General features: G+C 43.2%; 1 long non-coding RNA gene across 1 annotated transcript; it reads left to right on the top strand.

Moving 5' to 3' along the window:
• Positions 1-6,319: 6,319 nt before the first annotated feature.
• On the top strand, positions 6,320-23,205 carry LOC107180551. The gene is made up of 4 exons (XR_001511312.2): positions 6,320-6,393; positions 12,094-12,180; positions 18,070-18,170; positions 23,022-23,205. It is a non-coding gene; the product is annotated as an uncharacterized LOC107180551 (long non-coding RNA).
• The last annotated feature ends 1,711 nt before the right edge of the window (positions 23,206-24,916 follow it).

Below are 24,916 nucleotides of genomic sequence, written 5' to 3'. Positions count from 1 at the left end.
TATAACACTTTACCTTATGCCATCCTACAAGAACATGTATTTCATGAGGTCGAGTATATCATCTGTTTTATTAGCCAATGGCTTCTCCTTAATACATGAATGCCTTTGATTGCCTTTAAATCTTAAATTAATATTGAAATCATTTACCATTATCAATACAATTTTTTAATGCAATCAGTTTTAATGGCAAGGTAAGTTTTCATTCAATGAATGTAATACCACATTTCTAGGGAGTGGGGGTCAGAGAGAGAGAGCGAGAGCCTATTGGACAATGAGACAGCTGCATATCACTCCTTGACTCTACTGCAGCCTTTCCAAATCTATCTGAAACTCCACTATTCTCTACTTGCCTCTTGCCTTATATAAGTCTTGATTGTCCCCAGAAATCAATGTGGTCTGAAGAAGCAAAAGTTAATCATGTGCAATGGATCAGGGCCCTGAACACTAATTCTTCTGTGGTAGGAACAGAACTTCAATCAACCAATTTTTTTCTGTTTGTTTGCTTATTTGTTTTTGACACTCACTAAGTCCTGGTAAAGAAGCGCAGATAAAACATGGTAACAACGTGTTGAGTTTTAAGTGCTTCACGTGTTACCTCACTGAGTTTCTACAATAACCCTATGGAGTCATCGCTAAGGCAGAGAGAAGGTAAAGAACTTGTCCAAAATTTCACATTGCTGACATAACACCAGGATCTGCACAAGGCAGTCTGACTCTGTGACACCATTCTAGATGTGGTCTCAAGTGATTTTATTCAAATGCCTTCATGGCAAAGAAGGGCATGAATAAAGAACATTAAGAAGCAGGTTGATAGTTTGCTCTTAAAATGGTGGTAAGATGTCTACTCCCAGTTGGGAACCACAGCAGCCCCTAGTTATTTAGAACAGGTTGAAAGATGTCGTATGATTTTTTGGAGGGAGAAGAGTTTCTTGACAACCAAAAATGACTCCTTCCTTTGACTCTCTCAGCCCTCAGTTGACCGAGCCTTCTTATCTTACTTACCAGGAGAGTGAAGAGTCTCATTACAAATGTTCGCGTAATGGACTCCCCAGTTTAATGGTCACTCCCCATCACCTCCAAAACACACACTAATCAATGCCCATGGCATGTTGTATGCTCATAGTTAGTTGACCACTCTCTCACCCACCTGCTGATTTATCTGCTGTGCTTACTGAGTCCATTATGTTAGCACTTAAACATTTTTATGCTGGTTGTACTATTACAGTAAATAATTAATTTAATTAAATATGATGGGAACCATCTTTTTAGAAACAAATCGAACACCTACAATGTGCCAGGCTCTGTTCTTCATGCTCGGAATCAGCTGGTGAACAAAGTAACAAAGATTTCTTTTTCTCATGTAATGTATGCTTTTTTTTCTTTATTTTTTAATTTTTTAATTTTTTGAGAAAGAGAGAGTGTGAGCAGAGGAGGGGCAGAGAGAGAGGGACAATCTCAAACGGGCTCTGCACCGTAGCGCAGAGCCCGATGTGGGGCTCGAACTCACGAAACTGTGAGATCATGACCAGAGCTGAAATAGAGTCAGATGCTTAACAGATTGAGCCACCCAGGCGCCCCCCCCAACTTATGTTCTACGCAAAAGGATATAACCTACCTTACAGAGTGTGTCTCTGAGTTGCCTGCTTCCACGAGACTCAACAAATGTGAGTTGCTCAAAAGTTTTGCTTAATTTGGTATGGTTGCGACAACTGTAAAAAGATTTGAAAAAACATTGCAAGGATCTGGAAGGAGGCCACACTCAGAACACTTCACAAGTATTTTTAAATTCTTGTTCTATTTTAAAGAAGTCAAAATTAGAAATATATGGATGTGACTTACAGAAGAAAAATAATGAAGCCATCCAATCAGCAAACCCATACCCAAGAAAGGCTTTGGGCATTTATCAGAAAATAGGTGAAGATTCCTTACTTTACATATTTTAAGTTAAACTGAAGTGGTTAAGGCAAGTATGCATCTTTTCCATTTTTAATATGGATTTGCACTGTAAGTGGTCTTTTTTTCCCTTAAGTTTTTAAAATTTATTTTAGAGAGAGAGACAGAGTGCATGCCCACGTGTGCAAGGGGCAGAGAGAGAGAATCCCAAGCAGGCTCCATGCTGTCAGCATTGAGCCTGATGCGGGGCTCCATCACACAACCAAGAGATCATGACCTGAGCCAAAGTCAAGAGTCAGTTGCTGTCATCTGAGCCCCCCGGGTGCCCCTGTACATGGCCTTTTGTGATTGGCAACCAACAGCTAGTCCCACCTGGGTTAAAGAGTTTCTGCTCTGTTTTTCAAGGACCGGTGGAATCAAAAACCACCAGGGGAACTGCAGTCCTGAATCCAAAGTTCTGGGAATGAGCCCTCGGAGTCTGTATTTAAATAAAACTTCTAGGGACTGGCTGAGAAAGGCTGGCCACGAGGGCTCTCCTGCTGATCAGGGCAAAACCCCTAGCTCCTTCTTGGTCTGGACCTTCAACCTTGAAGATCAGGACTCAAGCTCCATCCTGTCTTCAGAGGACAAAACCTTTATAGAGGTCTCATTTTGAACTGTGTCAAAGCAGAGACCTGGTATTAAAATAAATGGAAGTCAACTTGCAATTCTTAGGCACACCAAGGAGATTAATAAAAGCTCCTTGACTCCGGCAGTTTATGATCTTGGAACAAACTCCGCCTGTGTCAGTAGGTTATGTTGCTAGACAGTATACAGTCTCATTAATAGCAGAATCACATGCTACCGATCCTGTAGGGCTGCGGGAGACTCAGGATGACCTATGGTCCCCATCTGCCCAGGATTAGGAGGTGTCCTCAGAAGTGGGAGTTTCAGCGCCAAAATGGAGACACTCTGGAGCCAACTGGGAGAGTTGGTCACTATAGAGAAGGATGGCTTTGCTGGCAAGCACGGTGGGGAAGGCATTGCAGAGGAGGAAGAGAAGCTGAGTGGTGCTGGAATCTAGAAGAATGTACAGCGACCCAGAGCTGGGCGGGGAGAGAGAGAATGCAAATACACGTGTGGCCTCCGCGATCCCCAGCGCTGGTAGTTTCAATCCGGGTATTTTAGACAGAGCGTGCGCTTAGCGATTGCTCGGCACGTTGCTGCAAGAAGCGAGACGGAGTAAGTGGTTTTGCAGGCTCAACTGCTGACAGGGCCTGTGTGCACCTACCTCTGAGTTCAGGATAATTAGCTCGTGTCTGCAGCAGCTTCGAGCGTGTGCAGCCCACCCCGAAACCCAGATGTTATTAGTCGGTCAGCACCACCTTAAAAACAGCACAATTCAGCGGTCCCATCATCCCTTATTTCTTCCCCATTCCTTTGAGGTAGCCGGATGCCTGCAGGTTTCAGGGCAAGCTGGGCGTCTCGCGGGAACAGTAGAGGCTACGGTGTCTGACGCCACCCGTGGGAATGGGCTTCAAACCGGTTCCGGGCCCCGGTGGTCAGCCTGGGGGGCCAGTTTCTGAAGTAGGCCATCGACCTCCTATTAGGGGCTTTGCATTCTTCGTCCCGCCTCCTCTCTGGTTGCTGGCGTGTTTACAGATCTCCTTCCCAGATGTATCATAACCTTGTATCAACCATCCCTGTGACATCACAGGCCAGATGCTATATCAATAGACATCATAGCTTTTAAAAAATGTTTATTTATTTTGAGAGAGAGTGTGCAAGCAGGGGAAGGGGGAGGGAGGGAGAGAGAGAGAGAGAGAGAGAGAGAGAGAGAGAGAATCCCCAGCAGGCTCTGTGCTATCAGCACAGAGCTGAATGCGGGGCTCGAACCCACAAACCGTGAGATCATGACCTGAGCTGAAATCAAGAGTCAGGCGCTTAACTGAGCCACCCAGGCGCCCCCGAGGTCACGTATCTTTTAATGAGAGAGCTGCTAATGTGGCAATGCAGCTGAAAGCACTGAAGGACAGCCCCCTCTCCACCCTGAGCTCAGGCCAACTGCCTGAGGGTCCAGGTCAAAGGGCTCTGGTGAGGGCTGAGCTCTCAAAAGCATGTGTGTACATATATGTACATACATATATGTATGTATGAGAGTGTGTATGTTGCATGTGGTACATGTGTAGGGCGAGTGGGTGTATATGTGTGTGTGTGTGTGTATGTGTGTGAGTGGGTGTACCTGTGTATGGGTGTATCTGTGCGCATGTGTGGGAATGGTGTATGTTGTATGTGTGAGTGTGTATGTGTGTGTGTAGGTTGTGTGTATATGTGGTGTGTGAGTGTGTATGTCCACGTGTGTGTATGCGCACACAGGGGTACGCACACAGCCTTCTTGAGGGATCCTGGAGAGTTGGTGGTTATGCTCTGGGCCCCAGCTGGTGAACAGGCTTGCCAGCCCCTGGATGTGGGTGCCGAGACATCTCCCTGTTCCTCCTTCTGGTGAGAGGGTGAGTGACAGTGCCGGGGATGTGGGAGGGGGAAGTCAACCGATGCAGAACCCAGGCTGGGCTCTCGTCCTGTCATCGTCCCTCGCCCGGTCGGAGTTCACGGCAGAGGGAATCACAGGAGGGTTTCACCGCAAACCATAACCAGCCTCAGACACCGGGCCAATCTGCCCATCTACTGGGAGCAGTTTGCCAGGCCATCGTTGCTAAGCAGTAGATACGAATCCTTCACGTGAGCCCTCCAGCTTCCAGATTTATTTGGAGGAACCCACCCCTCGGCCAGCCCGCCACACAGGGTGGATGGAGTGAGGAGTCAGCAAAGCTGATTCACTTCAGACGTTTTGTAAAGCCCAGAAGTCGAGGCTATTCCCACAGGATGGCTGTTAAGAGGTCTTGAAAAATCTACGTGGTAGATGGAATACACTGGCCACTTCCTACGTGACCGTGGAGGAAGAGGTGAACTCTTACTAAACAGATCAACGGTTTAAAAACCCAGAGAGGCAGACTGGGAAGCAGAGAAGCCAAGAACATGAGTGTCCATTCGCTGTCATGAGCCCCGAAATCCGAATGCCAAGGATTCCTTGGGATTAGACTCTTTGGCTTTCTTTCTGACGGGCTTAGGCAAGTGCCGTCAGTTCCCTGGCACATGAGTGTGTTTTCCCCCCAGCAACGGCGCCCACGTAAGTTATTGCACAACTCAGTCATCCAACATGGCCTTAAGAAAAGGGAGTGCTGTGTGAATAGGGGTTAGGAGCTGTTTAAAGGTGACATCATACTCCTCTTTCATATTAAGTCTTTTAAATTGCCACATCAAATACCTGAATGACCCATGACCCTTGTCTGCATGATCACACAGAGACATTTGCAGCCACTTTCGTTGGAAAAGAAAGTGCGTGCCACCTCCTGACCAGACTTCAGACAAGCTGGCCTCTGGCCACTGGTTTTCTTTTGCTCTAAAAACGATGGGTTCTCTTGATCTGCAGTGAGACGCCTTTGTACCGATAACCATCTGACTGCTCTTCCTTTCTTCTCTCTGCCTTTCATTCTTTTCTTTCACTTGTGTTGACAGAGAACCTATGAGTGATGAAAAAGAAATCATGTTTCTGGCAGTCACTGAAGTTCACTCCATATTTTCCCCACACTCATTTCGGCTGTAGGAACTTCACATTTTGGGATTCCATGTAAACGTTACTTACAGGGACGCCTGGGTGGCTCAGTCGGTTAAGCGTCCGACTCTTGATTTCAGCTCAGGTCGAGATCTCATGGTTCACAAGATCGAGCCCTGCATGGGGCTCTGCGCCGACAGCGAGGAGCCTGCTTGGGATTCTCTCTCTCTCCTGTCTCTCTGCTCTTCCCCCGTGCTTGTGTGCTCTCTCTCTCTCTCTCCCTCTCAAAATAAGTGAATAGACTTAAGAAAAAACCCTTTACTTACAATATACATCAGAGCTACCCAAAAGAACTTTCTGCAATGATGGAAATCGTCTATATCCATGCTGTCCAGTACAGTAGCCACTACAGGAGGCCCTTGAGCACCTCAAATGTGATTCACGTGACAAAGGAACCACACTTAAAACTTTACTTAATTTTAATTGATTTAAATTTAAATAGCTGCATGTGGCTGCAGGCTATCCTAGGGAACAGTGCTATTACAGAGCATATTTGTGTCTCCAAGGCTTTCCTCCTCCCCTGCTCCCTCCAAATCCAAGTTCGCTTTTTTTTTTTTTTTTTTAACTATAAGTGACCCTGGCATGCTTCAGCATCCCTCTCTAGGCTCCTTAACATGAGAGGAAGTAAGCAAACACTCAGCTTGTTGCCCTACAATTTCTGCAGCTCTCAGACTCCTTCATGTGGAGGCTGGGAGGGGGGTTGGGAGAGGCTTACTGAAATGTCAGTAACATGGTGAGAAAACGTCCGTTCTCCACCAGGCATTTCCTTTGTTGACACGACAGGTTTTCTCTGTGTCCATGTGAGGAGAGCAACGGCTCACCCCGAAATGGAATGCCCGACGTCTCAGGTGGGTGATGTTTCTATTTCAGTTTAATGTGTGTTTAAACTCATATAAGCTACTTGAGTTATGTATGCTTGAAGGTACGACATTATAAATGTTTTAGGAGAAAGCCTGTGGAAATTGCATTGCAATTACATAACCAGAGAAGAATTTGACGAGTCCTGGGTTTGCACGAAGGAAAGCAGCTCAGGAGGGAGCTGAGCCTCCAACCAAAGCCCCACTTCCCCAGGACAGAATCATCGAAGTGTGACCCGGGTGATACTGGCAAAGAGCCCGGGCGAGGAAGATGGTTGGGAAAGGTGGATTTACTCAAACAGGCTCCTGGGAAAAGAAAGGAGCAAGGAGTTTCCAGGGTGGAAAAAATAAATTTCATACTTTTTAGCGAAGATCGAAGGCAGTTATTGAGCCCTGAAAGGAGAAAGTGGGTGGAAAGAGAATATAGCACAGATAATGTGTACCTGGAAAAGGTCTGGGGCCTGAAAGACAGCTCATGGGTGTCAGAAGAACAGGACAGATGGGGTCTGCCCATGATTGGGTGTCACACAGACACCACGTTAAGGGGATGATGACCAGGTCTGGGGAAGAGTCCTTGTTTAAAACGGGAGAAAGTGTCTCCTTCACTTATTCAGCCATCTGGCTGTTTAGGTCTGCTCAGGCTGCTGTAACAAGACTAGGTGGCTTACACACCAGCAATTTATTTTTCTCACAGTCCTGGAGGCTGGGATCTGGCTGATTTGGTTACTAGTGACAGATCTCTTCTGGCTTGTACCTTCTTGCTGTGTCCTCACATGGTAAGGTGGGGTAAGGGAAGGAGGGGAAGGGAGAGAGAGAGAGAGAGATGGAGTGGGGGAGGGGGAGGGGAAAAGGAGGGGAAGGAGGGAGGGAGGGAGGAAGAGAGCTGCCTGTCATCTCTTCCTATAAGGGCCCTAATCCCATCAGACCATAGTCCCACCCTCATGAGCACATCTAACCCTCATTGCCTCCCAAAGGCCCCATCTCCTAATACCATCACACTGGGAATTAGCACTTCAGTGTGTGAATTTGGAGGGGAAGACAAATTATAAGTATATAGCATCAGCCATTCAACAAATATTTATTGAGCACTAGTTACTAAGTGCTACAGTTGTATGGAGTAAAACACCATCTCAGTCTCAAGGAACTCAATGCAAACAATCACAGCCCAAAGACCTAAGTGCACTAATAGAGAAAGTGCTGGAAGGTGCACAGAGGATGAGGGACCGGCTCTGCTTGGGGGTGTACGGATTAGGGTTATGTGACATTTGAGCGACTCTTCTCTTCTCTTCTCTTCTCTTCTCTTCTCTTCTCTTCTCTTCTCCTCTTCCCTTCCCTTCCCTTCCCTTCTCCTTCCTTCCTCTCTTCCTTCCTTCCTTCCTTCCTTCCTTCCTTCCTTCCTTCCATACCTCATTCACTCAATCAAAAAGTTTATCAAGTGTCTACCAAGTACAAAGTCCTATTCTACTGCCCAAGGTCATGGCGCTCAATGAGTCAGACAAAAATACTTGACTTTTGGTGATTATATTCTAGAGGAATAAGATAATAAATAATAAGCAACTAGGTAAACTATTACACGGTCTATCATATTATTATTTCTTTGCCTCAGGTTTATTTTTTAAAATCTTTATTATTGAAGTATACTTAACACATGATGTTCAGGCGTACAACATAGTAATTCAATGATTGTATATATTACAAGCATCTCTCGAAGAACTAGGGAGGTACAGAGAGGGTGATTCCCAGACAGAGGTGACAGTATGTGCCAAGTCAGGAAGGTGGTCGAGGCACAGTGTGTTCTGACATTTGGGATGATCTGTTGTGTCATGGGATTATGAACGATGGCATGGGCTAGGATAGGTCAGCAGGAGATGACATTAGAGAGACAGGTTGGACTTGGAGGAAGATCCAGATATGCCATGCTAAGGACTTTGAACCTGCTCTCAAAGGAAATGGGGAGTCTGAGAACTAGAAGAGTTTTAAACAGGAGAATGTGCAGACCTACGTGTAGGAAGCTAGTGGGCATTGCATTAATGTGCTGGGGCTGCCATCACAAAGTACTACGGACTGGATGGCTGAAACAACAGAAATTTATTTTCTTACAGTCCTGGAGACTGGAAGTCCAAGATCAAGGTGCTGGAAGGTTCAGTCTCTTCTGAAGCCTCTCTTCTTAATTTGTAGATGGCCGTCTTTTCCCTGTGTCTTCACATGGTCTTCCCTCTATGGTGTGTGCCTGTCTGTGTCCAAATTTCCTCTTTTTGTGAGGACACAAGTCCTATCAGATTAGGGCTTACCCTGATGACCTCGTTTCAGCTTGCAACCTCTTGAAAAGGCCCCATCTCTAAATATAGTTACATTCTGAGGTACGGGAGGTTAGGGCTTTAACACACGAGTATGGACGGGGGCTGGGGAGGTGGGGGCACAATTCAGCCCATCACAGGCATCCATACTGAAGGTAGGCTGGATAACAAAGGCTGGTAGGGTAGGTGATGAACTACTTTAAAGCTCTTTTGTACAAATTCACTTGTTGAGTAATGGTGAAGACCTGATTGGGGGCTGTGGTGGGGACAGAGAAGAGCTGGTAGTTTGGGGAGGCATTGGGAGGCTAATGGCTGAAACTAAGTCAAGGAATTTACTAGAAGGGAGAAGTTTGTACCCCTTAACTCAGAATTCCTACCTAATGTCAACAAATATTTGACACACAAACGGGTGCAGATGAAAGCCCGTGAGTTCGGGATATAACAGATACCCTGACTGCAAGGTGATGAGATCCAGCCTCAGTGTCACACCCGGGATCGCTGCTGAGGTAGAAGTGTGACACTTTTTATAATAATTTCTTATCCGAGAGCTCTTCATCCTGCTAATAAATTCTTTTTTTTAATATGAAATTTATTGTCAAATTGGTTTCTATACAACACCCAGTGCTCATCCCAACAGGTGCCCTCCTCAATACCCATCACCCACCCTCCCCTCCCTCCCACCCCCCATCAACCCTCAGTTTATTCTCAGTTTTTAAGAGTCTCTTATGGTTTGGCTCCCTCCCTCTCTAACTTTTAAAAAATTTTTCCTCCTTCCCCTCCCCCATGGTCTTCTGTTAAGTTTCTCAGGATCCACATAAGTGTGAAAACATATGGTACCTGTCTTTCTCTGTATGACTTATTTCACTCAGCATAATACTCTCCAGTTCCATCTACGTTGCTACAAAAGGCCATATTTCATTCTTTCTCATTGCCAAGTAGTATTCCATGGTGTATATAAACCACAATTTTTTTTATCCATTCATCAGTTGATGGAAATTTAGGCTCTTTCCATAATTTAGCTATGGTTGAAAGCCTGCTAATAAATTCTGCTTCTCTATGTGCACAAGAGCTTGAGCATACACCTTCATCAGGTCTAAACAAAGGGACTAGTATATGTCCTAATGTCCTGAAGAAGTGGTTGGTGACAGATCTGATTAGGGGAGCAGAGTTATCTAGAAAAATCATTGGAGGGACTCAGGTACAGTGAAAGTGATCCTTTGCTCCCTATTAAACCTCATCGTGCCTATGTTGTATGTTCTCAGCATTACCGAGACTATTGCTTTATCACATTACTTATGTCATATACTTGTTTTTGACTCAATGCCAGAAACACCTGGACCAGAGAGGTCCCTGACTTCATTGAAAAACAGCTTCCAAGTTTCAGCAACTTTTAAAAATGGAATTTCTAAAGTCTTCCCTTTGACTAGAACAAGCAATCCTAAAATTTGTATGGAACCACAGAAGACCCCGAATAGCCAGAGTAATATTGACAAAGAAAACCAAAGCAGGAGGCATCACAATCCCAGACTTTAGCCTCTACCACAAAGCTGTAATCATCAAGACAGTATGGTATTGGCACAAAAACAGACACATAGATCAATGGAATAGAACAGAGAACCCAGAATTGGACCCACAAATGTATGGCCAACTAACCTTTGACAAAGCAGGAAAGAGTATCCAATGGAAAAAAGACAGTCTCTTTAACAAATGGTGCTGGGAGAACTGGACAGCAACATGCAGAAGAATGAAACTAGACCACTTTTAAACATTAAAAAAAAAGGGGGGGGGGCGCCTGGGTGGCTCAGTTGGTTAAGCGACTGACTTCGGGTCAGGTCATGTTCTCGCGGTCTGTGAGTTCGAGCCCCGCGTCAGGCTCTGTGCTGACAGCTCAGAGCCTGGAGCCTGTTTCAGATTGTGTCTCCCTCTCTCTGACCCTCTCCTGTTCATGCTCTGTCTCTCCCTGTCTCAAAAATAAATAAAAAACGTTAAAAAAAAAAAAAAGAAAGAAAGAAACTAGACCACTTTCTTACACCATACACAAAATAAACTCAAAATGAATGAAAGACCTAAATGTGAGACCGGAAACCATCAAAACCCTAGAGGAGAAACCAGGCAAGAACCTCTTTGACCTCAGCCTCAGCAATTTCTTGCTCGACACATCTCCGAAGGCAAGGGAATTAAAAGCAAAAATGAACTACTGGGACCTCACCAAGAGAAAAAGCTTCTGCACAGCAAAGGAAACAATTGACAAGACTGAAAGGCAACTGATGGAATGGGAAAAGACCTTTGCAAATTACATATCGAATAAAGGGTTAGTATCCAAAATCTATAAAGAATTTACCAAACTCAACACCCAAAAAACAAATAATCCAGTGAAGAAATGGGCAGAAGACATGAATAGACACTTTTCCAAAGAAGACATCCAGATGGCCAACAGACACGTGAAAAGATTCTCAATGTCACTCATCATCAGGGAAATACAAATTAAAACCACACTGAGATACCACCTCACACGGGTCAAAGTGGCTAAAATTAACAACTCAAGAAACAGATGCTGGTGAGGATGTGGAGAAATGGGAACCCTCTTGCACTGTTGGTGGGAATGCAAACTGGTGCAGAGGCTCTGGAAAACAGTATGGAGGTTCCTCAAAAAATTAGAAAGAGAACTACCCTACGACCCAGCAATAGCATTACTGGGAATTTACCCAAGGGATACAGGAGTACTGATTCATAGGGGCACATGTACCCCAGTGTTTATAGTAGCACTATCAACCATAGCCAAATTATGGAAAGAGGCCAAATGTCCATCAACTGATGGATAAAGAAGATGTGGTGTATATATACATACAATGGAATAGTACTTGGCAATGAAAAAGAATGAAATCTTGCCATTTGCAACAACGTGGATATAACTGGAGGGTATTATGCTAAGTGAAATAAGTCAGTGAGACAAAGACAGATATCATATGTTTTCACTCATATGTGGAAGTTGAGAAACTTAACAGAAGACCATGGGAGAGGGAATGAAAAAAATATATATTGTTACAAACAGAGGGAGGCAAACCATAAGAGACTTTTGAATACAGAGAACAAACTGAGGGTGGAAAGGAGTGGAGGGGTGTGTGTGTGTGGGGGGATTGGTGATGGGCACTGAGGAGGGCACTAGTTGGGATGAGCACTGGGTGTTGTATGTAAGGGATGAACCATGGGAATCTACCTCCAAAACCAAGAGCACACTGTACACACTCTATGTTAGCCAATTTGACAATAAATTATGTTAAAAAAAAAACAAAGGTTAGATGTAATGCTATTAAAAGACATCAAAAAAATAATAATAAAGTCTTCCTTTGAGTCATTGCCCCAGAACTGAACTCTCCTGCTTTTTCCTCTTCAGAACTCCTTCATGCTGCTGGGTCACTGCCACTTCTGTCTTCCTCCAAAATACCACCTCGTACCTAGAGCACGGCACCACTAAGCACGGGTAAGAGGGGAGAAGGCAGTGAAGGTGTGTATGGCACAGTTCCTGCTTCCAGGAGCAAACAGTCTCCTGAAAGAAAAGAGAAGCGCAGGATGTTGAAATGGGACTCTTGCCTCTCTTTTTGGTTGAGGCACCAAGTCAACAGATACAACAGCAATGACATTGCAAAGTGAGGCATGTGGTTTCCCAGGCAGGACTGCAAAGGAGGTCACTGGGAAGCCAGCTTTGAGGCCCCAGCTGACCACCAGCTGCAGCCTATACAAAACACTGGAGAGGCCAAGAGAGAGGCTGGAGGTTAGACAGAGGACTCCTTTGAAGAGAAATAGGCAGTGTGCACTGAGTTTTATCCCTCCATGGAGGGGGAGGTGGTGCTGCTACCTTCTTTCCTCGGTCTGTGACTTCAAAAACACCTTTGGACAGCTTGTCAGGTATTCCCAGGAAAATGGGTAACTCAGGGGACCAGAGTCTGGGTATGTGGATTCTCACGAGTGAGAGGTTGGCTGAGGCCACAGAGAAAAGGTCTGTGTGCCCGCACTTGAACTGACCGCAGGCCAAAGATGCATGTTCACTGTGGACCAGAGGTGAGTGTGTGTGTGAGAGAGAGAGAGCCCTGGGGGATTATCATAGAGAAGGCCCAGAGCAGAAAGAAGCTAGAGGAATTGCTATGTGACCATGGGCCAAAGGAGGGCTTTTAAGTGACCAGCTAGATGGGACTCTTCTGCCTGAGTCACAGGCATGATAGGTGGGAAATAGCCCCAGTTTTGGGGGGCAGGAAGGAGGCTCAGAGAAAGAATTGGCTTCACACAGGAGTCATGTGACCAAAGGCTGCTTCCTCTGCCCCTTCCCTGATTCTAACCTTGGCAAGGACAGAGGTATAGCCAGCAAGGTGAGTGAAAGAGAGAAGAAACCAACCACATGGTTCCAAGGGCCCACCAGAAGGAGGCCCAAACCGATAGGGAGGGACTTTAACGTTAAATGGAAATTTGACCATTATATGGGCTGGATATTGTGAACGTATTATCTGAGAGAAGCAAGAAGCCACGAGACCTGCCTGAGATTTCATATGGTGGCAGAGAAAGAGCCAGCCCCTCCAGTGGGTTGAACCCACTCTTTTAGGGTAAGGAAACACTGTGTTCTGATTGTACTTGGTGATTTTCCCTCTTTCCAGTACTGGTTCTATGCACACATAATGATGATCTCAGGCAGAATAACGTACCCGTCTCTTGTTGCCTCAGGAATCCAATCACCCATTGGATTCCTGCGCTGTGCCAGACCCAGCCGACTCTGGGAAACAACAGGGAACAAAACCAGGCAAGGCCTTGACCCTTCAGAGAACTGACAGTCCAGCTGGGGAGACTCTAGACCCTATGAAACAAACTCACGTGCAGCATGTTTTGAGAATGTGATGAGGGAAGAATCACACAGGAGTGGAGTAGAAAAGAGGAAAGGCTTCCTGGAAGAGAGAGGACGGAGTTGGGTCCTGCAGAAATGGCCAGCCCTGGGTGGGAAGCAATGGCCAAGAAGGCTCTCCAGACAGAGTGACCAGTGTTCAGGCACATCATGGGAGAGGAGTGGTCCAATGTCGTGTCAGCACAGAGTGTGCAAAAGGCCAAATGAGTATGAGTCTATTATAGGAAATAGAATACAGTAGGCAAATCTACAGAGATGGGAAGCAGATTGGTGATTGCCTAGGGTTGAGGGGGTTGCTAATGAGCACAGGGGCTCTTATTGGGAAAAGGAAATTTTCGAAAATTTGATTGAGATGATGGTTACCTTAAATACATTAAATATACTGAAACCATTGAATTAGACACTTGAGTGAATTTCATGGTATATGAATTATATCTCAAAAAGCTGCTAAAAAAAGAATCCAGTCACAGCACAATAAATATAGATGATACAATCCGTAGAGAATTCAGAATCTGGCAACACTAGACAACATGTCATTTAAGAATAGGTGGCAAAACTATAAAGAAATCAGGGGAATACAGTCAATAATATTGTAATAACTTTGTACAGTGACAGATGATAACTAGATTTACTGTGGGGATATTATAGGGTATTGTATGTCAGTTATACTTCAGTAATAATAAAAAAAAAAGAAAGAAAGGGAATGATCCTGCAAATGTCAGGGCAAAATTCGTTCTTGGAGGCAGGAGGGAAACAGGTAAGTGGGGGAGTACAGAAGTCAGTGACCATCTAACAAAGCCGACATAGCTGAGTCTTACTGTGACTGGTGGTTTCACAGGCATGATCTTTATAAAAATAATTGTACATCCCTTAGGAACAATATTTTGAATGTATGACATGTTTCAAAATAAATAAAGACAAAAGGGGAAGAAGCCAAATGAGAGACAGGACCAAAAGTCCCCTGGCACTCATGGGGAAGAGTCCAGAGCACGAGGTGAGACCTAACGAGGGAGACGATGGGGAGCCATTGAACATATTTGAGGAGACAGCAAGGGGATGGGAGAGGTAGTTTAGGAAGGTAACCAGGCTCTGTGAGCAAGACGGATGGGAGCAGGGAGTGGCCCTGGGTGGGGAGAAGTTCCGGGGGAGAGAGAACAGGGTCTGAGCATGTGCAGTGGGCCAGTCGGGGAGGGGGTGCCATGGGAATGGCGTGAGGACCACGGTGCAGAAATCAGCGATGTAAGAGTAAGGGATGAAGGATGCCTGGGAGAATGAATGACAGCATGGTGGGCAGAGATAGGGAGTCAGGGAGGAGGGGCTGGAGGGAAGCAGAGATGAATAGTTTAGCCTTGGCTACGTATGGAGTATAAGAAACTACTATATTATAAAGTGAGGGATCTCAGGAGCTTGCAACTATAACTCTTGGCAAATTGTAGGTTCCCACATAATTATGGGATCTTTCCAAGTTCTATTTGGGCCAGGTTCTTTGAGGAACCTGCCTGTCTTTTGTAGTCCCAACCCTCTCTGTAATTCAGCCTGATCTGCAGTCCCCGCCTCCCACCATTTTCCAAGATGTAGAATGAGATGAGTCCCGTTGGTTTAGCCCGGGGCCGTGGCAGTGCCGATTTGAGAGGAGGCTTTTTGGCTTCCCAGCTCTGAAAACTCTCCTTGGATAAATTGTTCTTGGCTACCCCAGGTTCCTGCTGCTCTGGGAACCTTATCTGGCATAGCTTGTGAGAGGAGCAGAAATGAAGGTCCCCAGGAGGTAAAGACTCCTAAGGCTAGGACCTGAAGGAAGAACAAGCTCATCCAGTTCCAGGTGGGAGGAGCAGGCGTGCAGGTGCCAGCGAGCGACAGTGTGAGTGGAGCTGACAGGGAGGGGCCCGAGAGCAAGCCAAGGGCCAAACTGTGCAAGCAGTTAGACTGGACTATTTACCCTAAGGGTAACTGAAGCTATTGGAGGTTTTGAAGTAGGGAAATGATATGATCGGTTTCTACTTGTGGCTAATGAACATTTACTGTGTGCCAGGAATCCTTCAATCTTTTCATCTACACTATCTTATTTAATCTTTTTAGTGGCTCTATGGGACTGGATATGATCCATCCATCCATCCATCCATCCACCCATCCACCCACTCAACTATCCATCCTTCCATCCCTCCATCCCTCCATCCCTCCATCCCTCCATTCCCTCCATCAATCTAATCATCCATCCATCCATCCATCCATTCATCCATCCACCCAACTAACAATTTTTTAAAAATTGAAGACAGCTTTGTGCTAGTCACTGTACTCATGTTCTTTGGACAGATGAGGAAATTGAAGGGTCCTCACTCCTAGAAGTTCAAATCAATTCTTTAAAAAAAATTTGTTTTTTAGTTTATTTATTTTTGAGAGAGAGAGAGAGAGAGAGACAGAGTGCGAACAGGGAAGGGGAGGAGAGAGTGGGAAGCACAGAATCTGAAGCAGGCTCCAGGCTCTGAGCTGTCAGAACAGAACGGAGCTCGATGCGGGGCTCAAACTCACAATCTGCGAGATCATAGATCATGACCTAAGCCAAAGTCGGCACTTAACTGACTGAGCCGCCCGGCACTTAACTGACCTACAGCCTAGGTCAAATCAAGGCTGTAACTAGAAAGAGGCTTGGCCAGAATTCAAATCCAGGAAAGCAGACTCCAGCGCCTGGGGTTTTCCACTGGATCAGAGGCATTGCTCAGGTCTCTTTTCAGGGTAGGACTGCAGGTCCTGGGTGAGTCCTAAAGGCAAGGTCACCTGGGATCCTGAAGTATGAATTGGTCTTCAGTAAAATGAGGGGGTTGCTGAGGCCACTATATATGAGATGAATAGAATAAAAAGCACATGTGTGAATGAGTTTGGCAGACCTGGTTACCTGCCATTTCTCTGCCTTCTTTCTTTGCTAACAGAACTCTGATTTGGGGGGTGGGGCATGCTGGGAAAAGCAAAGTGTGGGGGAACCACAGTGTATCTAGTTTCTATAGAGACTTGTGATTGGTTTGAAACCAATCATGGCTAAGCTAATACTGTTTGTTAGGTACTCACCTTTTCTGCCCCCTTTGCAGCTAGTGGGGGGCCAGCCATGTGACCAAGTTTTGGCCAATGAAACAACGAGGAAGTCTGTTGAGGGCTTTTAAAAAATGGTTTTGATTGCCCTGATGGAAAGCAAGAAAATCAGCCCTGTCTATCTGGCTCCCTTACTGCATCCTGACTTTGAATGCAGCCATGATTCCTGGAGCTGTGGTAGCCATCTTGTGACCATGAGGCAACAGACACAAAGACAAAAAGCCAGCAAACGAGGTGGCAGGATAGAAAGAGCTGGGTTCTTAATGTACTTGAGCAGCTAACAAATGGCAGCAAGGGCTTCCCTCCAGACTGCTAATATGTGAAAAAAGTAAATCCCTAGGAGTTAACATTTTTTCCATTACCTCTAGCTGACCATGGGCTAACTGATATAATAAGCATGGTGAGGAGAAGGCAGGAAGGAGAGAACTTATTTGGAGCGTAGGGTGATGTGAAGGCACCAATGGGAATGTGGCTTTGTTTTCTCATTGTTTTATGTGTTGTAAATCTTGAAGACAGGGTCACTTTTTCTTTTCTGCTTTTATCTTTTCCCTCCTGTACTCGCCTAACTTCCCCCTTCCCTTTAGCCCACATCAAGCCCCCATGCACCATGACTTGGTTTGGAATGAAGAAATTTCCCCTTTGTTGATTCTCACTCTACCGTTGTCAAGTTATCAAAAATTTTCCAGATAGGGCAGACACCTAAACTCTTTCACTGTACTCATGAAAACTTTTACAGATGCTTCGCTTATTATTTTCTGTAATGCCCAGAAGGGAAGCTGGTAATTTAGAAACTTACATGGTCCTTTGAGAAGAGGAAAGGCCTCAAGCCAAAAATGTCATAAAAGAATTTGGAGGGGAGGGAAGGGCAGTTGTAAAAATAAAATGACAGAGACAATGGAAGAAAAGGAAAGAAAAGATACAAGGGAGTCTTTTGAATCACTGGCATTTTCATGCTCTCACAAGTTACCGTCAGCAAAACCTACATGACCCCCTACCCCCACCCACCACACACTTTCTGCTTAAATCCCAGCAGTGGACTGATGTCTCTTCTATCAGTGGAGACATATTTCTGAGATATCTAATTCTAATAGCCTTGCACGACAGCACTGTTAGTTACTTTGCAGACAGCTGTTACCCCAACTTCCCTTATTCCAAGTGAACAGCATCCCATTTTTAATTACCCTCCAAAGTGTGGCAGCGCTATTCAGATTAGGATGGCCTTGCAGTGGCTTCAGACCTAGGGTAGGCAGTTGTTTTCCCTTCCCAGGGATTGGTTTATGAATGGCCCTGTGACACAGTTTTGGCCATTGAGATGAGAGGGGAAAGCTGGTAGGGATTTTATGGGGAAGTTTCCTTTGTTTTTAGAAGAGGTGGGCATGTTTGTTGTTGTTGTTTTTTCAGATTCTGGTGTGGATGTGTAAAAAGGTGATGCCTGGAACGATGACAGCTTTTTGTGGACCATTAGAGGAGCCTCCAAAGGATAAGCCAGCATACTAAGAATGGTAAAAAGAAAAATAGTCTGTGTTTTTGGTTTTGTTTCACCTCCATATTAACCAGCTCTGGAAATATTCCCCTTTCGAACTTAATGTTTTATTATTAGACTGACTGATCAGAAAGAAGACTGGGGAAAGGTGAATCTTCAGATTCTTGCAGTGCCAGAGAATAAGGAAGTGCTAAACTGCCACCCCCAAGGGGCTATGTCTCCCATCCAAGTACTAACCAGGCCCGACCCTGCTTAGCTTCCGAGATCAGACGAGATCGGGTGCGTTCAGGGTGGTATGGCCGTAGATAGACCCCAAGGGGCTATGTCAAAGGGACACAGCTGAAAGACCTTCCAATGGCCAAAACTGGGACCGTTTGAGCAATAAAATAATTGAAAGGTGCTGGATTATAACCTGAAGTATAAAATAAATATCCACAAGTCCATACTAATATAAAAAAGTGAATAAATACATGAAGAAGAATGGAGGAATCTCCTGTGCAGAAAAATTCCAAGTAATTCATGTAGATATGATGTCCTCAAAGAAGTGGAGCCTGACTGCCCACTCCCTAAGTGTGGAATTCCTTTAGAAGGAACCACTTCCTTCTAAAGAGTAAACTATGGAAACTGGGGAGAAAAGGGTTCCTCCACAGCGGAGAATCCTGACACACATGACCTCAGCTGGTGATCAAGGTCAACATCAACAGGGGTTAAGTCATATTGATAGAAGTTACCTCTGATATCATGTGGTAAGAATGGCCCTTTATCTCTCTGGTTTTCCTTCCCCAGACCCATAATCCATTTCTAATCATGAGACTAACATCAGACAAACCTAAATTTAGGTATGATCTAAAAAATTCTTACTTGGTACTCCACAAAGCTATCAAAATCATCAAAAACAAGGACAATCTGAGGGACTGTCATAGCAAGAGAAGCTCAAGGAGACTTGGTGATTAACCAGAATGTGAGATCCTGGAAGGGATCCTGGATATGAGGTAAAAACAAAGGAAATTTGAGTGAAGTATGGAGTTTAGTTAATAATAATGTATCAACGTTGGTTTATAAATTTTTTTAAGTTTATTTATTTTGAGAGAGAGAGAGAGAGAGAGAGAGCACATGTGTGTGAGTGGGGGAGGGGGAGAGAGAGGGAGACGGAATGAATCTCAGGCAGGCTCTGCACTGTCCAGTACAGATCCCGATGTGGAGCTCAAACTCGCGAACCGTGAGATCATGGCCTGAGCCGAAGTCAGATGCTTAACCCACTGAGCCACCCACGTGCCCTGGTTCACAAATTGTGACAAATTTACCATACTAACATGAGATGTTAATAACAGGGGAAAGCAGGTGGAGATAGATAGGAGTTCTCAGCACTATCTTCACAAAGTTTCTATAAACCCAAAACTATTTTAAAATTCAAAGTTGATTTTACAAAAGAGAGCTACCAATATTAAGAATGAGAAAGATTCTAGTCACTACAGGATATTAAAAGGATAATATTATGAACAACTTTATGCCAATTTATTTGATAAGTTAGACGAAAAGGACACAGTTGTTAAAGACCCAAGCTACTAAAGTCACCCAGGAAGAAACTTAATATAGTGCAGATAACTTAAATAGCCCATGGCTATTAAGGAAATTTAATATCTAGTTTAAAACTTTTCCAAAGAGAAAACTTCCAGCTCAGTTAGTTTCACTGAGAAATTCTATCAAACATTTAAGGTAAAACTATGGCCAGTCTCACACTTCTAGCCTTCATTCCAGAAGGCTAGCGTTACCCTGATATCAAAACCAGCATAAGACATTATGAGAAAACTATACCCCACTATACTTCATGCAAAAATGCTGAGCAAAATTTTAGCAAACTGAATTCAACAATATGTAAAAGGTATAATACATCATGAGTAAATGAGGTTTATCCCAGGAAGGAAAGCTTGATTTAACATTTGAATGTCAATCAATGTAATCTGTATTAACAAAATTACAATAAACAGAAGAAAGTGAGCACTAATACACATTAACAGAACAAAAAAGGAAAAACCATATGATCATCTCAATGCAGAAAAAGCTTTTGACAAAATTCAACATCTATTCCTGATAAAACTCCAGCAACTAGAAATAGAAGGGAATTTTCTTCAACCTGATAAAGACATCTATGAAAACCCACAGCTAGTATAATATTTGCTGGGAAAGAGAATGCTTCACTCCTAAGATCAGGAGTGAGACAGAGATGCTTACCACGGTACCCAAGGTTGTACTGCAGTTTCTATACAGTGCAATAAAGCAAGAAAAAGAGATAAACATTTATATTTTGAGAAAGAAGCCAACCTGGCTTTATTTACAGATGACATGGTCATCTATGTGTAAAGTTGCATGAAATCGGAACTAATAAGTGAGTTTAGCAAGATGGCAGAATCAATATACAGGATGAATATACAAAATCAATAGTATTTCTGTACATTAGCGATAAGGAAATCAGAAATTGAAAACTTTGAAATATGCCATTGACAAAATCATAACAGATATGAAATACTTGGAAGTCTAAAGATGTGAGGGGCGCCTGGGTGGCTCAGTCAATTAAGTGTCCGACGTTGGCTCAGGTCATGATCTCAGGGTTTGTGAGTCCAAGCCCCGTATTGGGCTCTGTGCTGACAGCTCGGAGCCTGGAGCCTGCTTCGGATTCTGTGTATCCCTCTCTCTCTGCCCCTCCTCTGCTTGCTCACATTCTCTCTCTCTCAAAAAAAAATAAATAAATAAAGTTAAAAAAATTTTAAAAATTAAAAAAAAGAGAGATGTGAAAGACCTGTCACTGAAAACTCTGTAACATTGTTGCAATAAATGAAAGAAGACCTAAATAGATGGGAAATATACATGTTGATGAATTGGGAGACTCAGTATTGTTACAATGTTAATGATCTCCAATGTAATCTAAAGATTCAATGCAATACAATCAAAATCTCAGAAGCCTATTTGGGGAGTAGAGATTTATTAAACTATTTCTAAAAATCCACATGGAAATACAAAAAGCCCAAAATAACAGCTTCAAAAAATATACGCAAAGTTGGGGGGACTTAATACTACCTGCATTTAAACTAGTTATAAAGTGCCAGTAACCAAGATGCAGTGTGTTATTTGCTAAAAGATAGACAAATATAGACAGAGAATAGACTGGAAAGTTCATAAATAGAGCATTTATATATGCTCTCTCTAGACATAGACAACTTATTTGGGACAAACCTACAAAGGCAATTTAGTGAAGCTTTCTAGTCTCTGCAACAGGTGGTGCTGGGATAATTATATATCCAGATGCAAAAAAAAAAAAAAAAAATTAACGTCAGTACCTCATACTATGTACAAAAACAACCCCAAGTAGGTCATAGACCCAAATGTGAAAGTAAAATTAGAAAAATTTTGGAATAAAATATAAAAAAAAAATCTTTGTGACCCTGAGTTAGATGACAATTTGTTAGATACACCACAAAAAGCATGACCCATAAAAGAAAAAATTGTTAAGTTGCACTTCATCAGAATTAAGCACTTTTTAGTCTCTTCAATGAATGGTATTAGGAAAACTGGATATCCAGGAGCAAATGTAAGAAACTGAACTCTTACATCACACACAAAAATCAACTCAGAATGGGTTGAAGAATTAACAGTGAGATCCAAAACTGTAAAACTCTCAGATAAAAACATAGGGGAGAATCTTCAGGACCTAGGTCTTGACATTGATTGTATGGATATGACACCAAAAGCACAGGCAATAAAAACAAAAATAAGGGAGACTACATCAAACTAAAGAGTTTTCTGTACATTAAAATGAACAATCGACAGAATGAAAAGGCAAACTATGGAGTAGGAGCAAATATTTGTAAACCATGTATCTGATAAGTGGTCTCCCAAATGTTTAAGGAGCTCCTAGAACTCAACAGTAAAACAACTAATAACTTGATTGAAAAAAAATGGGCTGGGGACTTGAATAGATGATTCTCCAAAACAACATACCAATGTCCAACAGGCGTATGAAAAAAATACTCAATGTCAAAAAAAAAAAAAAAAAAAGCAACAAAAACAAAACCCCAAACAACTCAATGTCATTAATCATTAGGGAAAAATAAATCAAAACTGCAGAGGAGCTATCACCTCATACCTGTTGGTGTATAACAGGGTGGCCATTATATTAAAAATAAACAGGGGTGCCTGGGTGGCTCAGTCAGTTAAGCGTCTGACTTCGGCTCAGGTCATGATCTCGCAGCTCGTGGGTTCGAGCCCCGCATCAGGCTCTGTGCTGACAGCTCAGAGCCTGGAGCCTGCTTTGGATTCTGTGTCTCCCTCTCTCTCTGCCCCACCCCCTGCTTACACTCTGTCTCCCTCTCTCAAAAATAAATAAAACGTTAAAAAAAATAAACAAACAAAACCTGAAAGATAACAAGAGCTGTCAGGAAAGTGGAGAAATAAGAATCCTTTGGGGCGCCTGGGTGGCTCAGTTGGTTGAGCGGCCGACTTCGGCTCAGGTCACGATCTCGCGGTCCGTGAGTTCGAGCCCTGCATCAGGCTCTGGGCTGACGGCTCAGAGCCTGGAGCCTGCTTCCAATTCTGTGTCTCCCTCTCTCTCTGCCCCTCCCCCGTTCATGCTCTGTCTCTCTCTGTCTCAAAAATAAATAAAACGTTAAAAAAAAAATTAAAAAAAAAAAAGAATCCTCGCACACTGTCAAGGCAATGCAAAAGAGGGCGACGATTATGGAAAACAGTATGGAGGTTCCTCAAAAAATTAAAAATAGAAGTACTTTAAAATCCGACAATCCCACTTCTGGGTTTTTTCCTAAAAGAATTGAAATAGGATCTTAAAGAGATATTAGCACTCTTTTGTCCTCTGCAGCACTATTCACAATAGTCAAGATGTGGGAACTACCGAAAAGTTCACCAACAGACGAATGAATGGAGAAAATGTGACGTATACATACAATGGGATATTACTCAGCCTTAAAGGACATTCTGCAAGATGTGACAACCCCGGGTGAAACTTGAGGACATCATACTAAGTGAAAGAAGCCAGAAAAAACAGAAAGGTAAATAATGTGTGAGGTATCTAAAATAGTCAAACTCATAAAATCAAAGAGTAGAATGGTGGTTACCAGGGGCTGGGGGAAAGGGGAAATTGGGAGTTATTAATCAATGGGCAGAAAGTTTCAGCCGAGCAAGATGAGTAATTTCGAGAGATCTGCTGTATCACCTTGTACTTACGGTCCACAATAACGAATTATGCACTTAAAATTTTGAGAGGGTAGGTCTCATGTTAGGTGTTCTTACCACATTAATTAAAAAATATATAAATCTTTGCTCTTATAAGCCCCTAGAAGAGAATGAAAAGACAAGCCACAGACAGGGATACAATATTTTCAAGTCTTATATCAAATAAAGGTCTTATATACAGACTATATACCAAATATCAAAATTCAATAATTATAACCTAATTGTTTGAATGGGCAAAAAATGTGAACAGATACTTTACCCCCAAAGATATAGGGATGGCAAATAAACACATTAAAAGATGCTCAGTATCATTCGTCGTTAGGGAAATCCAAACTAAAACCACCCTGAGATACCATTACATATTCATCCCAATGGCAACACAGGTGAATCACTGAATACTTATGTGAGTGATACGAGCCAGCCCCAAAAGTTCACACTATAGGATTCTAAGTTTTATAAAATCCTAGAAAAGCAAATTTATCTGTAGTGACAAGAAACTGTCTACTCGGTTGAGTAGGGTGGGGAGAAGTGACAGGGAGGAAAATAAAGATTTGGAGGCGAGGGATATGTTCATTATCCATTGCTGCTCGTGGTGGCGTATATGTTCGTATATGCATCATTCATGTATACATGTGTCAACACTAACCAAGTTGCACACTTTATACAAAGCTTACTATACCACAATTATAACTCAGTAAATTCTATCTTTAGGAAATAATCACAGGTATTTAGGAAATCATCTTTAAAAAATAATCACCATAAAAATGTATTTATAAGGATATTCATTGCAGAAATATTTACAGTAGCATAGAAACTCAGAGGTAGATTCAAAGCCCAGTGATAGCAAGATGTAAATTGTTCTTCTACATTATAAAAATAAGTATTATACATTTATATAATGTGAGATTTGTGATGGAATTTTACTCACATGAGGAAAGGCATGCAGTATGTTACTGAGGAAAAGCAGGATACAAGATCTTGAAATATAATCACAATTTAACTACCGTCTCCCCCTCACACCCACTAGGAGATAAAATTCCTGAAGGAGATGCACTAAAATTATCTGAGTGGTGGTATTATGGACGTTTTTTTTCCCTTTTATTTATTATTTTACCTCCATATTTTCCAAACTTTTTATAACCACAATCAACTTTTTTACCCAGAAAATAACATCTTTTAAAAAATATAATTTATGGTCAAGTTAGCTAATATACAGAGTATACCGTGTGCTCTTGGCTTCAGATTTCCTTGATTCGTCACTTACACAAAACATCCAGTGCTCATCCTAACAAGGGCGCTCCTCAATGCCCATCACCCATTTTCCTTGCTCCCCACGCCCCCCACTCCTTTCCACCCTCAGTTTGTTCTCTGTATTCAAAAGTCTCCTATGGTTTGCCTTCCTCTCTGTTTGTAACAATATATATTTTTATCATTCTCTCTCCCATGGTCTTCTGTTAAGTTTCTCAGGATCCACATATGAGTGAAAACATATGGTATCTGTCTTTCTCTGCCTGCCTTATT

Source organism: Panthera tigris, chromosome C2 (genome assembly GCF_018350195.1).
Source record: "Panthera tigris isolate Pti1 chromosome C2, P.tigris_Pti1_mat1.1, whole genome shotgun sequence".
Taxonomy (NCBI): domain Eukaryota; kingdom Metazoa; phylum Chordata; class Mammalia; order Carnivora; family Felidae; genus Panthera; species Panthera tigris.
The sequence above is the reverse complement of the archived record's forward strand: the minus strand, read 5'-3'. Positions and strand labels throughout refer to the sequence as shown.